Genomic DNA, 14,048 nt, shown 5'->3' with positions numbered 1-14,048 from the left:
AATATTTTATGCATTGATTGCCCCTAAATCTGAGGATTCTGGCTTTTACTTTGTACATGTGTAAATTACTTTATTTATCAGAAAATGACCACATTTGTGTGGATATTTTTGTTAATTATACTGTACTTGAATGTGACTAAATGTCCAACAAGGGATCCACCACCTCATCAAGGAGACCATGTTCAATTCATTATTTCTATGTTTCAGTTAGATAGAATTAACCAAGTTTGATGGTTTTTGATAAAAAGAGTTTACCAAATTCGTCAAAAGATGTGTATTTTATGACAATGTATTTTTAAAAACTTTTTTCTATCAATTTTTTCCTATGTGCAATTGAATCAGCATGAAATTATCAGAAAATGTGTTTACTGTAAAGCTTTCAAGGGATATTGTATGGTTGAATGATTAAATTGAAATAATAATGTCTCTACATAATTTTCTAAACCCTTAGTGGTTAAAGACAAATAATTTATTAGGCGTCTCTGTGACTAATACTCTAATGGAATGTAGAAAACATTAATGAGGCTAATTTGTAGTTTAAAAAAATTAAGTTCATATTTCTTTGTATGCTTGGCTACGTACAATCTTGTACCCAATTTGATCAATGAGAGAAAAATTAACCATGTTTTCGTTTTAACGAACCTTAGATTAAATCATATTATACTTGGTGTTGAGAAGCACTTCCTCCTTTCTGTTATTCTGAAGCTTTATATAGTTATGGTCATTATTCACGATGATGTGGAAAAGTTGGAATTCTCCTTTATCCTTGGTGAAATTTTAAGTGAGCAGGAACCATCCTTTGTTGCCTTATATGTTTCTGCCCTCCATTCCCTAAATACCTTCAAAATCCTAATTTATTCATTCCACACACAAAGGCATTGTTTTGCAAATAGGATTCTGATGTCAAACAAGAATCTGTCGAGGAGGATTCAAATGGCTTTCTTTTGATATTAGTCTTGCTGTTGTACTCGCTGGATTTGTGTTCGAGGCATATTCAAGTTCCCCTGTAAGCTGTTACTCAAATGAATTAAACCTTTTTTTTTAGATTTGATATTTTATTTTTTGAATTTCACTTATTTTTCTGGTGCAGGAGAATGTAGCAAGAGATTGACAGACTGTGTTTCTCTTCAAGTAAGCAATTAAATACTTGATTTTTTGTTCCCTTCTAAGCAATTTTTAGTTGTTCTACTCCTTTTTGTTTTCTGAACTTTATATGAAAATGCCCTTAAATACATATTTTAATGTATCAAATGATTTATAATGGAATAGAAAATTCATTGTGTAATCGTTCTGTTGATTTGTTTTTCTATGCTGCATTTGTATTTGTTTCACCATTCAACAATAGTTGCAGTTAGTCAGGGTGTTTTGATTTGTCTTAATGGATGTTTAAGTTTGGAAATTTATATTTTTATGTCATTTCTACATGAGGTGTATGAAGGGCAATTGTCTATATAGTTAAAATAAGGAGTGGGTTTTCCTGCCATGGACCTGTGGGTATGTTACCTTGTTAAACCTATTTCGTTATTGAGAGTTTCTCTAATCTGTTTGCTTGCTAACCATTCCCTTTATTTGGTTGTGTGAATTTAATTTTTAGTTGATATTTAAGTGAACTTTATTATCTTACTAACAGATGAATAAGATACAAGCATTTATGTGTGTGGAAACTGCACGGGTTCTTTTCAAGGGTAGGCTGTTGCATAAGCATTCTTATTGTCATCTAACACTTTTTCGCTTGATAAGTTCATTACATTAAGATAATATTCATCTGGTAACACGGGTTTGATCACATCTGTCCATGTACATCCTTCTGCACATCCAAGAGTAATTGTACCCACTATTCACGGTGTTGTTCCAGATTCTTTTGACATCCCCCTTTTAATATGTGCCCTCCTAGATTTCAATACCAACAAGCCTGAGGTTTGCTCCATCAGACCAACCAGAGCCATGAATAGCTAAACCTTAATTGGGACCAGTAATTCTGCCTGCTACTCCAACGTATCGAAGTAAACTTTATGCTCTTAACCTCAAACTCCTAACATCACAACTTTCTAACTTTTCATAATTATCTATAAATTGTTTTTTAGTTTTCTGCCCATCCCAGCAATAGGGACTTGTTAAAATATCGTCCATCTTCATAGGAAGAGAATCCATTCTGCCTCACCGACCGCTTCCACCATATTTGGTAGTCAAGGTTTGAGCTCTGAAGATTTTAAACTAAAATTCTTTTGCAATTCCAGCTTCTTTATGTCATTAATTCAATTATTGTGTCCTTCAATAGTTCTGATATATCTATTAAAAAAATAAAAATAATTTTTTTTGTACAAAATTTAATGGCCCTGATATTAGAATATCGGGTAGGTTGTCATAACTCATAAGATTACTTGTCCAGAGGCACTTACTTCAACTTCAATGGGTTTACCTCATGGTGTGTACTTCCAGTGCAGGTTAAACTTCAACTTGGAGTAGCTCCGGATGCAGCATTACCCGGGATGAAGAGCTAGTGATGGAGGTTGCATCAGGCACATATCTGAAACAAAGTCAAGTGAGGATAATGGGTGCAAGTGCTGATAGTCAAGATATTGACTTGGTCCCTCCGAGGATAAATTTGGTAAAAAAATTTCTTTATTGATTTATGAGAGAATTTGGAAGAAGGAGCTCATTAATATTACTCTTTTTGGCAATTTTGAAGTGATACACATTAGTAATCCAGGTAATAGCTTTAACTGATGCTTCTCTATAAGCTTCTTACTGTTTATATTGAAATGTCTTAGACATGATTTATTAATCAGACATCGTTTTCAAGAACATTCTATTGTTATACAAACTGTTATGATTTCTAAGTGCCTAACTTTGATACATTCTTTCACATTATCAAGCTGAGGATCATAGCCCTTGATCATCATGACATAGCTTGGTGAACTGTGACTGAATGTTTGTGACCTCATATTAAAACTCTTTCCATTTGCATGCTAGGGGCTTGGTAGCTTTGTCTTATACAATGTTTGCAAAGGTGTTGGTGCTGTATGCCTTAAGACTCCTCTCGGAGTAAGGCTCTCGAAAAGAGCTTTAGTCTTTGAGGAAATGTCCTTTCCCTTTAAAGGCTAACACGTTATGAGAATATTTTGCAGTTTTTTTTTCCCATCATCTCTATTTTTGTAATACAGTCTTTACAATTATAAATATGTCCTTATTAGACCATTAATCCTTATTATGAGGTGGGACCCATCTCTCTTCCCATCTCCAATGTCTCTCTTACCCCCTGAAAAGTGTTAGTGGTTGAGACTCGTTATTGCTCATCTCTTTCTCTCTTAGGGTTTCGACATAAGTATATGATTTGTTATGCATCTTCGACACAAGAAAGAAAAACCAGTCTACTTTGAAGGCTTCTTTCAAGTTTGTTTCTTACTCATTTTTCCTACAACTTTGATGGTGCATCACCAAACTTGTGAAGGCTTATTCCATAAGTTGAAGGTGTTGATTGGAAGCTTGAAAGGTATTCTTTTGGAGTTATCTACGATGCTAATCCGGGTAAGAGATTTCTTGTATTTGTTGATTGAAATCTACCTATTGGCAAAGATACATATATTGGAATCCAAGAGTGGTTGTTTTACTTGATGTTTGAATCCTCTAGTTTTGTCTAGAGAACATTCTTTTGTAATCACATTATGTGTATAATGGAAGATTTTATCTGGACTTGGTCCCATGGTTTTTCACTTCTCATTGAGGTGTTTTCCATGTAAAAATCTTGGTGTGCTTTTTTGTGGTTTGCTTGTGTTAATTTAGGCCCCAATGTAACTTATTTCATATTTTACATTCTACGTGGGGGAATTTCCATAGGTTTGCATGCAGGGGCAAAAGCAAGTAGTTTCCCATCATCTTGACTTTACGCTCCTTTATCTAAGCTTGGGTTCAACAATGAAGTGTAAAGAAGCATTCCACATGCTGTTTCCAAATTATTTAATTATTGGGCACATGTAAAAGATTTCTAAGACCAACAATGATCTAGACTAACCAAGATAACTGATCCATAATATTTGAATGTCGTATACTATGTGTTCTCCACATGTTTCACCTATTATTTCCTACTTGTTTGACATTTCCTGCATCTGGTGTGATTTGTAAGGGCAATTGCGCATTTTTGTTTATCACATCAATTAACAATCTAAATTAGCAATGAAGTCTTTATTTTTCACCTTGTTTTTATCTTTGTCATAATATATCCCATAGCATGTTTTAGCCTCTTTGATAATGTGTATACTTAGTAACTATTACTAAACATTTTTTTCCTATAAGTGTAGAATTTTATAAACCAAGCAAAATGTAATATTCAAAAACCCTCAGAGGTAGAAATGACCCTCTGAAGACAAACAAACCCCAAGAAACTAACAACAGAAAACCAAGGAAGAAGAAAAAACAGCCTACAGACTCCTTCAAGCAATTGAGTCCCATTTGAAGACGAAATCCTCGAAAAATAAAAATAAATAGGTCACATTCTTTGAACACCACCAATGAAACACTATGCCTTAACACGGAGGATAATGTTGTGAACAACCTCTTCTTTGCTTTCAAAATGCTTACAATCCAAACACTTTGATGTAGAAATATGTAGCCACATATGAACTGACGAGATTCGACTGCATAACCTTCTTGAATCAAAATGGGTATGACATTGAAGAGGTTTGAATTTGAAGAAGACTAACATATGACTGATCTTTTCATGACCTCAATAATCAATTATTGGATCATTCAAAGAAACCAAGTGGTAAGAAAATTGATATTTTTTTTCATCATTCTTATGGTGAGAACTTTCTAGTGTTCTAATTCATTGAAATTTAAGTACTTACTATAGCAGAAACTGTTAAACATAATATAGAAGTTAAAACTGAATGTTGTGTTCAACATTATTTTTCAATGTTACACTAAACTTTCTAATTCAAACAAATTCCACTAAATTTTCTATTATAAACAATATGTATGGAGGTACATCATGAAAAGTTCCTGAAAGATTAAGACCATAAGCATGCTCTCTTGCTCAAAATTACATGTCAGTTTATATTCCAAAGAAAAAACATTTTTATAGATATTCTTCTACTGATAAAAGGTACATGATATTACTTTATTTCCTCGTAAAACCATATCAAGTTTTTGCAAAACAATATTGATATAGAAAGATGCCCTTGCCCCACTTCAGCTTCCTTAGACCAATGTTAACGAAGAAATTCCAAGTCGACTTCAGAGAATGAATCACAGACTTACCTAAGAGGTTAATTTTGAATTTCAGTTAGATCTCAAACAGGAATCAAAATGAATATCTAACCATGGCAAGGGATGAGGATGTTAAAATGAATCAATGAAAAGATTTTTAAAAGACAAAATCAGAAATGAACACATTTGATGAAGCTAGGAGCAACTCCAATAGGTAATGAATAAAGAAGAGTTGACTAAGATTGTTTGAAGACCATTAATGGAAACAAATGAAGAGTGTTGTGATGAAGCTCTAAGAAGATGGGAGTAAGCTAAAAATGACATTGATTGAGGTTGTGTAAAAGATTTGTATGATTCCTTATCCCAAAAGAAGGTTTGAATAATTATGTTTTAATAAAAAGATATTGTGGTGATTTTAGAACACATTCCTCGAGATTTGTATACTGACCTCAATATTCCCAATCACTCCTTGAGATTGGTATATTTGCTAGATTAAATCTTCTCTCATGCTGCTTTGTATTCTTCGGTCGCCTTTGTCGCTAGGACATTGGCATGGTACCTGCCAAACAAACTCCGATGATCAAGTTAGCAAGAGGATTGCTGTAGAGCATAATAAATATTTGGATTCATGAGGGTCCAAAAGTAGTAAATGTACTTAGTTCCCTTTCTTGTGTTTCTTTTCCTTTTCTTTTTATAGTGAAAAAGAGGTCACTTGGCTAATATGTAATCCAACATAGAGTATGGTGTTGCATGTGCATTTATACTATATAATAAAACAAATTCTGTAATAAAAAAAAAAATGAAGTTTATGCTCTTATCTTTATGCTATTGTTTTGAGGATATCTTGAGTTTGTCGGAGGCATGCATGTCACTATGTGTTTCATAAGGAAGCATCAGAATTCAAGCGAGAATAAGCAAAATAGTCTGAGGTATAGTTTTACGGTGATCTTTAGTATGGTTTAAAATCTAGTTTCAAAGGCTTGTTTCAATTATAATAAAATTAGATTTTTTCAACCAAGATAACCCTAGACAATCCAAAAGTTTTGAATGTTTGAGCATTAATGTTCATCCACGATGTCTTCGACCATGACATTCCGTGAACGTACAAAACTTTAAGTCATGTTGTCGGCAAACACAATGCATCAATTAAACACATCTAAAGATGCCTTTCCTAGAAACATACAATTGAAAAATAGTTTCGAAAGAAGTGCCAAACCCAATATGGCATTAGATCACGCATACCTCTAAAAAAATCTCTCCATGCTAACTTAACTTGTAAAAGTGCTATGTTGGTAAAGATCCTCTTCTTCCAACTAAACATAACAATAAAACTAGTCCAATGTCTATTTCTTCAAGTAGCCATGAATCGGACTCCATTGTTATGAAAGAAGAAGCATACCCATAAGTCAAATGTAGTGTACCGTTAACAACATTCTGCGAACTTCCATCAGAAGCTTCGGCTGAGGTAGTCCTTGAATAGCATCTGAGACTAGATGATGAGTCATGATTATTGCAATCCCTAAATGGTTTATCTATATCAATTTTATATGAACTTCAACGTTTACACTACTTCAAACATGAAAGGCCTTTGAGCCACCCACCCCGATATGAACGCACATCTAAACAATATTGCTACTCGTATGTGTTCAAAGTTGTTGTTTGCAACCAATTACTTTGGCTCTTCGATACTACTAAGTAGCTTCCTTGCCCGAGTCAAAAGATGCTCTTGTCCCTTAGCTCGAGAAAAGTCTATCGGTAACTTTCCTGAAAGAAAATCCAGCAAAACAACTCCATAACAGTAGAAAACACTCTTGACAAGTAGATTTCTTCTCATTGCATATTTTGGAGCAACATATGTGCAAAATTTCACTTTGTACCTTTGTTAACAGAGGAAAAGAAATTTTGACATGATTTCAAATCATGGACGAGATCGAGATGACTTGATAGACTCATCTCGGCCTTTGAGAGAGATTCCCACTATACTCACTCATCTTAATGACTCGTTTGAGATCTGAGTCATTCATTTGACTTTTCAAATCTCAGCCAAGTTAATTGGTATAGATTGATTTTGGATTTTTTTTTTCTATGTATATAATTTTTTTTAAGAATGTAAATGTTTTTTATTGATATAAAATGAGATTTGTGATTGTAGAATTTATTAATCCATTTATTAAAAAAAAACATATTTAAATATCATCATCATCCTCAAATCCTTATCCCAAAGTTTTGGGGTCGTCTAAATGAATCCTATTCTTCCATACCACTTATTTGTCCATAGTCATACCTTTTGTTAGTGAAGGAGTATTCCCATTATTTTTAAATATAAATACATTTGACTCATTTTATAAGGCTCTAACTCGTCCAAGTTATCTTGATCTCATGGGTGTCGAGTTGAGACAAAATACCAAAACTTAAAACCATGACAATATATGGTCCACATTAACAATCCGAGTTGTGGTTATCAAAGTTTGAATCCAACATATATATAAAAAAATTCCTGTGATCTGAATCGAAATATGATCAGTTCCTTCTGTCACGTCCCTTTCCTAACAAAATCTGAAACCTTAGGAGTAAAGTCAAACCGTTAGAACATTACTAGCCTTAAAATCCTTTTGTGTTACACGAGAATTAAAATCATCATGAAGATATGGCAACCTCATTGTTGCACTAAGAAATATCTACATCCGAGCATCCAATCAAGTGGCATATTTTTTCTTGTCAAAACTCAAAAACCTTAACATAATAGGTAATTTACAAGACCACATGCCATATAAATGAAATTGTTGACAGGTAATTTAGAAAATACATACCATTGAAGTAGGACTCAATTCTCCAATTGTGGCGAAGCTCATATACCAAGTCGCGTGGGAACTTTTCAATGCATATACAAATTAGTTTGACAAGTTTATGGTGATGCAATCAACATAACATCTCAACTTCTGAAATGAACTCACGGTCTCTATTCTAGTCCTCTTTTTAAGTAATTTAACAACAACTTGGGTTCCATCATCCATGATCCCATTGTAAACGCGTCCAAATCCTACTCTATTCAAAATCTCATTGGATGGGGCTAGTCAATCCTTATACCCTAGATTCAGTTCTATGTCCTATCTACAGCTATTCTTATACTGAACGAGTGTATCAACCAACCCATCAGGTTATAAAATCCATTCAGGGTGCCAACTTGGTATGTTGGTAAATTTCTGCAAGTAATACCATATGTCTGGGATAAAAAATCCTACATTCATTCTTACACCAATAATAAACTTAACATTTACGATAAACGACCTATCTAAATGTAATAAAATACCAAGTATGCAAAAATATTGGTGGAGGACATAATCCAACATATATTTTTGCTAGTTGAGGATATTGGGTGAAGGAGGATTTTTGGACTCGTTTACCATGGGATCTTGGAAGATGGAACCGAAGTTACTGTTAAATTGCTCAAGAGAGAGGACCGAAATGGATATTGCGAGCTCATTTCAGAAGTCAATATGCTTAGCCGATTGCATCATCGTAACCTCGTCAAACTAATCGGTATATGCTTTGAAGAGAACCCCCGCTGCTTGGTACACGAGATTGTTCACAATGGGAGAATTGAGTCTCACTTGCATGGTATATAGCTTCTGAACTACCTTCCACTTTTTCACTCACATAGCATGTCTTTTAAATTACCCATTATGTTAAAATGTTTCAAGTTCTAACAAGAAAAAGAGACTTCTCAATTGTGATACTCGAAATGAAGATTGCCCTTGGTGCAGAAAGAGGAATTGCATACCTTCACGAGGATTCTTATCCTCGGTAATACATCAGGATTTTAAGACAAGTAATGTTCTACTGGAAGACAACTTCACTCCAAAGATTTCAGATTTTGGTCTGGCAAGGGAAGTGACCATATTTCAACTCGGGTCATGGGAACTTTCGGGTATGTAGGATTCAAACTTTTGTAACCTCAAAATTGGATTGTTAAATTTGGGTTTGTTGCCATGGTTTTTTAGTATCAACTTTTGTCTAAGCATAGCACCCACAAGACCAAAATAACTTGGACAAGTCATCTTGTGTAGACAACCCTTATAAAATGAGTCAAATGGCACATATATTTAAATTATAATTTGAACACTCCTTTAGTTATAGAAGAAGTGGCTCTGCACAGAATGGTATGAAAGAATTGGATTTGTTTATTCAACCCCCAATCTTTGGGATAAGGCTTTGAGAATGATGATATTTAAATAATAGTTTTTTTTTTTTTTTTCTATTATAAATGGATGTTACAATAACAAGTCTCATTTTATATAAGATCACAAACAACTAAATTCTTAAAATCAAATATTCACACACATATATATATATATATACACACACATGTAGGAAAAAAGTCCAAACATATCTATACAGTTGAGTAAGTTGAGTTTTGAAAAGTTGGTCGAAATTACTCGGATGAGTGGTGAAAATGAATGAGTAATAGTGATTAGCATGCTCGGATGGCTCAACACCAAGATGTCTCAGTCCCATATGAGATTTAAAATCATGTTTGTTGTTGTCATGCATTTGCACAACGCGCTCTCGACATTTCTTTTCCCTGTTAATAAGGGTTCAAAATGTTATTTTGCAGCTACATTACTCTAGAATATTCAATTACTACACATCCACTTGTCTAGAGTGATATCTACAATTATGGAGTTGTGTTGCTGGAGCTTCTTTCAGGAATGATACCAATAGATATTTCTCATCCCGAGAGACAAGAACGTCTTATGACTTGGGCAAAGCAACTATTGAGTAACAAAGAAGGGCTAGAATAGTTGACGTATCCTACATTGGCTGGAAACTCTGACTTCGACAACATGGCATGAGTGGTAGACATTGCTTTGATGTGTGTTCATTTGGAGGTGGTCCAAAGGCCACTCATGAGTGAAGTGGTGCAGACTTTGAAACTCATAAACAATGATATGGATGAGGTATGTGGGAATTTGAGAAGTCATGAGTCATCATCTGGACTTAGTTGCAAGTTAAAGGGCTACTTCAGCCCTTTTGATTGAGTTTTCTGAACGCTAGTGATGGCTACACCACCTTTGACTCGTACGTATGTCTCTTCTTTCATAATCACGAAATACAACTCAGGTCCATTTAATGAAAGAAAACAAATTATTTTCTTCGTTAAGTTTAGTCAGAGGAAGAGAACACCAACAAAACACTTACAGATCAAGCCCTCTAAGGACTCCCCCTAAACCAACTTTTTATGAGCTAAGGGGAATGTGAGTGAGGTTGGACAGCTTCTTTATAGGCATGCATGGTCTGATGTATATTGTTTTTGCGACTTCTTTTGAAACTATTTTCATGTGTACAATTCCATATGATACATCTTCAAATATCTTTGATTGATGCATTGTAGTCGTAACATGATGGTTTAAAGTTTTTTACTATATCAAAATGTCATGGTCAAGACGTCTTGGTTTCAATGAAGATCGAAACAAAGCATTGATCCCGAAACCTTCAATGTTTTGGGGGTTGCCTTGTGTTGTCTTGGTCGAGACAAATGATTTTCTTCTAATTGAGACAAAGCTTTAAGAGAGTTGCTATTGGCACTTTGACTTTGACTTGTTACTTTCTATTGGGGTGCCAATAGAAACTCTCTCAAATTTTATTTTTTCTTCTAGATTTCTATTTTTTGGGTTTAAGATTTAATATGAGCCTAATTATAATTGTAAACAACTGTTGAATTTTTTTGAACAAGTGTTGTAATGTTTTTTAATGCTTATAGAATAATTTGAGACCAACTTTGTAATGTTTAAATGGTGTCTTTTAATCTTTAATTGGGTGTGATATATAATTTAAGAAATTGGGGTGTGATAAGTAAAAGTTGAGGTGCCAATAGCACCTCCCTATTAATATAACTAATAGAATCAAGAAAAATTCATCTAGAGTTTATCCCCATTTGAAAAGATAAAACATTAAAATTTGCCAAAATTTCAATAGCCCAAAATGTTGGAACCCTATAAAGACCCTACACCTCTATGGGGATACCCATCCTATGATCCCTACATATAAATTGTATCTATTTGCATGTTCTTCATAGTACAATCTTGTACCTAGTTCAATGAACAAAAAGAAAAATTAATAATGTTTTTTAGTCAAAATATATAGATCATAGAAGATTATATATGGTTTGATTTATTTCTTGATCATTTTCTTATCGTAGAACTTGAAGAGCCTTTCTCATCTAAATAGTAGCCAACATTGAAGAGTTTCTTTACAGAAGAAACGGAATGGGGTATTATAAGAGAAAAATTAATGGTTATTGGCACCTCAAATATCATATTTAATTCATTGATTGGTTTATTTAAAAACTAGCACAATGCATGAGCGATACACAAAAGGCAAATGTAAATCACATGATAGATACCAAAATATAAGATCAATCAACAAAGATTGGAAAAGTTGGAATATATGTCTTACCTTTTGAAGCTTGCAAACTCATATATGGCATTGAAATATGGAATATATATATCTTACCTTATAAGCCTGCAAACTCATATATATGATGATCAAGTGAGACAAAATCATGATTTGTATACCAAATGAAACCCTAAAATAGAGATTGAAGGAAAATATATATGAAAATCCAAACAACATCTTAGGTGGAGTCTCCAAACATTATTGAACGAAAATAATCTTTCTTTTTTTTTTCTAGAAAACTAGCAAAAATAAAAAAGATAAAGAAATAAATGGAAGAGACATATTACCTTTTAAAGATTATAAGCTTAGATACCACGAAAAAGATTAAAGAAACCCTAATTCCTAGGTTGTTCTTCCCATTGCGTTTTTAGTTGATCGACAAAAAGAGAATCTTGTAATTCATTCTTCCCCAAAAGGTTTGGTTGATAGAGAAAATATGTACGATAGATAAAGAGAAAAGATCGAGTTATTTTAAAAAATCCTAGACATAAAGAAAGATGTATGTGTGGCAGGGATAGAATAAATCTTACTTTTTTAAAAGAAAATATTTAAATGTTGTAATTGATTTAAATGCAATAATCAAGAACAAAAGTTACATTTAACAAGAAAATGGTCCTAAAATAAACCGTAAAGTTGATAAAAGTTCGTGAGTAAAGAGAAAGGCAAAAAAGAAACAACAAACCTAACCATAAGTATAAAATAAATAAAAAAAATATAAAAAGAACTTGAAGATTAGGCTAGAAAATGAGTGACAAAAGAGATTGAATTGCTCTAAAGCCATTGAAGAACAAAATGACTTTCTTAATTTTTAAAGATATTACTTTCTAAAAACAAAATAGAGAAGAGAGATGAACGCAAAATGAAGAAAACGTACAGAAAGGACTTTGCGATTAGGCAAAAGAATGAATGATAGAGAGGCTGAATTGCTCTGAAGTTATCGAAAAGGAATAGAAAAACCCTAATTTTTTTAGGGAGAAAAATTATATTTAAGAGGGGAGACTTGAAATCCAATGGTAAAGATTGAGGTTCATACATAGGAATATGTGTCAACGAGATATGTGTTTTACCTAACTAGATTCCGTATTTGTAGGGTCAGGATTGAGGTTCATACATAAAAATATGTGTTAACGAGATATGTGCTTTACCTAACTAGATTCCGTGTGTGTATGGTCAAGATTGAGGTTCATACATAAAAAGGTGTTAACGAGATATGTGCTTTACCTAACTAGATTTCATGTTTGTATGGCTAGGATTTAATTTTTTTTTCTTTTTTTCACAAGTCATCAGACCCACTGCTTTTTTTGTATTTAAAAAAAATATAAAATCAGAGAACTTCATTCAACAATACTCAACTTAGAAAGGATATCTTGTAATTTAAAAATATTAATTAATGTGGCTTAGTATCTTACTCTTATCTTTAGTAGTTAAGATTAAATGAGTTACTACATGATACAAAATTTCTTTAGAGAATCGAAGGTAGCGTTTGGTAACATGTTTGGAACGCATTTATCATACTTTTGAAGTTGAGAAGCACTTCCCCACTTATATTATTCTAAAGTTTTATAAGTGATGGCATGGTTTAAAAACTCATACACATCGAGATGACTCAAACGATCACCCCATGAAAAATGATTAATATAAATCATCATTCACATTAACTCGTTTGAGATTTGAGATGACTTGTTCAATATTTTGACAACATGGACTCAGTTAATAAAATGTTGGCCAAGTAAAATCGAATATTTTATTTTGAGTCGTGCCAGAGTGACCTCAAGATTGTACCTCGTATTGTATATCAGGACGTGAAAAACATCAGTGGTTCCTACACACTTTTACGTCAGGATGTGTGATCTTGAGGTCACTTCAGCATTAGGGCTTAAAATGGGTTGGGTTCAGGTCTTATATATATATATATACAAATTTTTATTCAAATTAATATGACCTTGAGGTCACTTTAGCATTAGGGATTAAAATGGGTTGGGTTCGGGTTTGACATGAGTCTATATATATATATATATATATATATATATATACATCCAAAATTTTATATCGGATCCATAACCAAATCCAACCCAACTTGCTTAATTGATTTGGGTCAGGTAATTTTGAACCGTTCAAGGTATTTCAATAAAAATCACTAAAGGTACGACTTGAATTAAGATCTTTTTTCCTTTATTGAGAGAGAGAGAGAGAGGAGAGAGAGAGAGGGGGGGGGGAGGTGTTAGTCAATGTGTCAATCACTTGTTGGTCGTTAAAAATTATAAAATATAATTTACAAAGTAATATATCATTTGAATCTAGATGGATAGGGATTGATCTGTATCTGATTCGGGTCAAGGGATATCAATTCATATCCGACTCATCTTTTTAATTCAGATATATTTGAA

At 33.2% G+C, this 14,048-nt stretch overlaps 1 pseudogene; it reads left to right on the top strand.

The window, feature by feature from the left end:
• Positions 1-9,659: 9,659 nt before the first annotated feature.
• On the top strand, positions 9,660-10,532 carry LOC147403312 (receptor-like serine/threonine-protein kinase ALE2 pseudogene; annotated as a pseudogene).
• The last annotated feature ends 3,516 nt before the right edge of the window (positions 10,533-14,048 follow it).

This window comes from Akebia trifoliata, chromosome 4, assembly GCF_017979445.1.
Source record: "Akebia trifoliata isolate Shusen 1 chromosome 4, ASM1797944v1, whole genome shotgun sequence".
Lineage (NCBI taxonomy): Eukaryota > Viridiplantae > Streptophyta > Magnoliopsida > Ranunculales > Lardizabalaceae > Akebia > Akebia trifoliata.
Note: the sequence above shows the minus strand (reverse complement) of the source record. Positions and strands in the feature narration are given on the sequence as shown.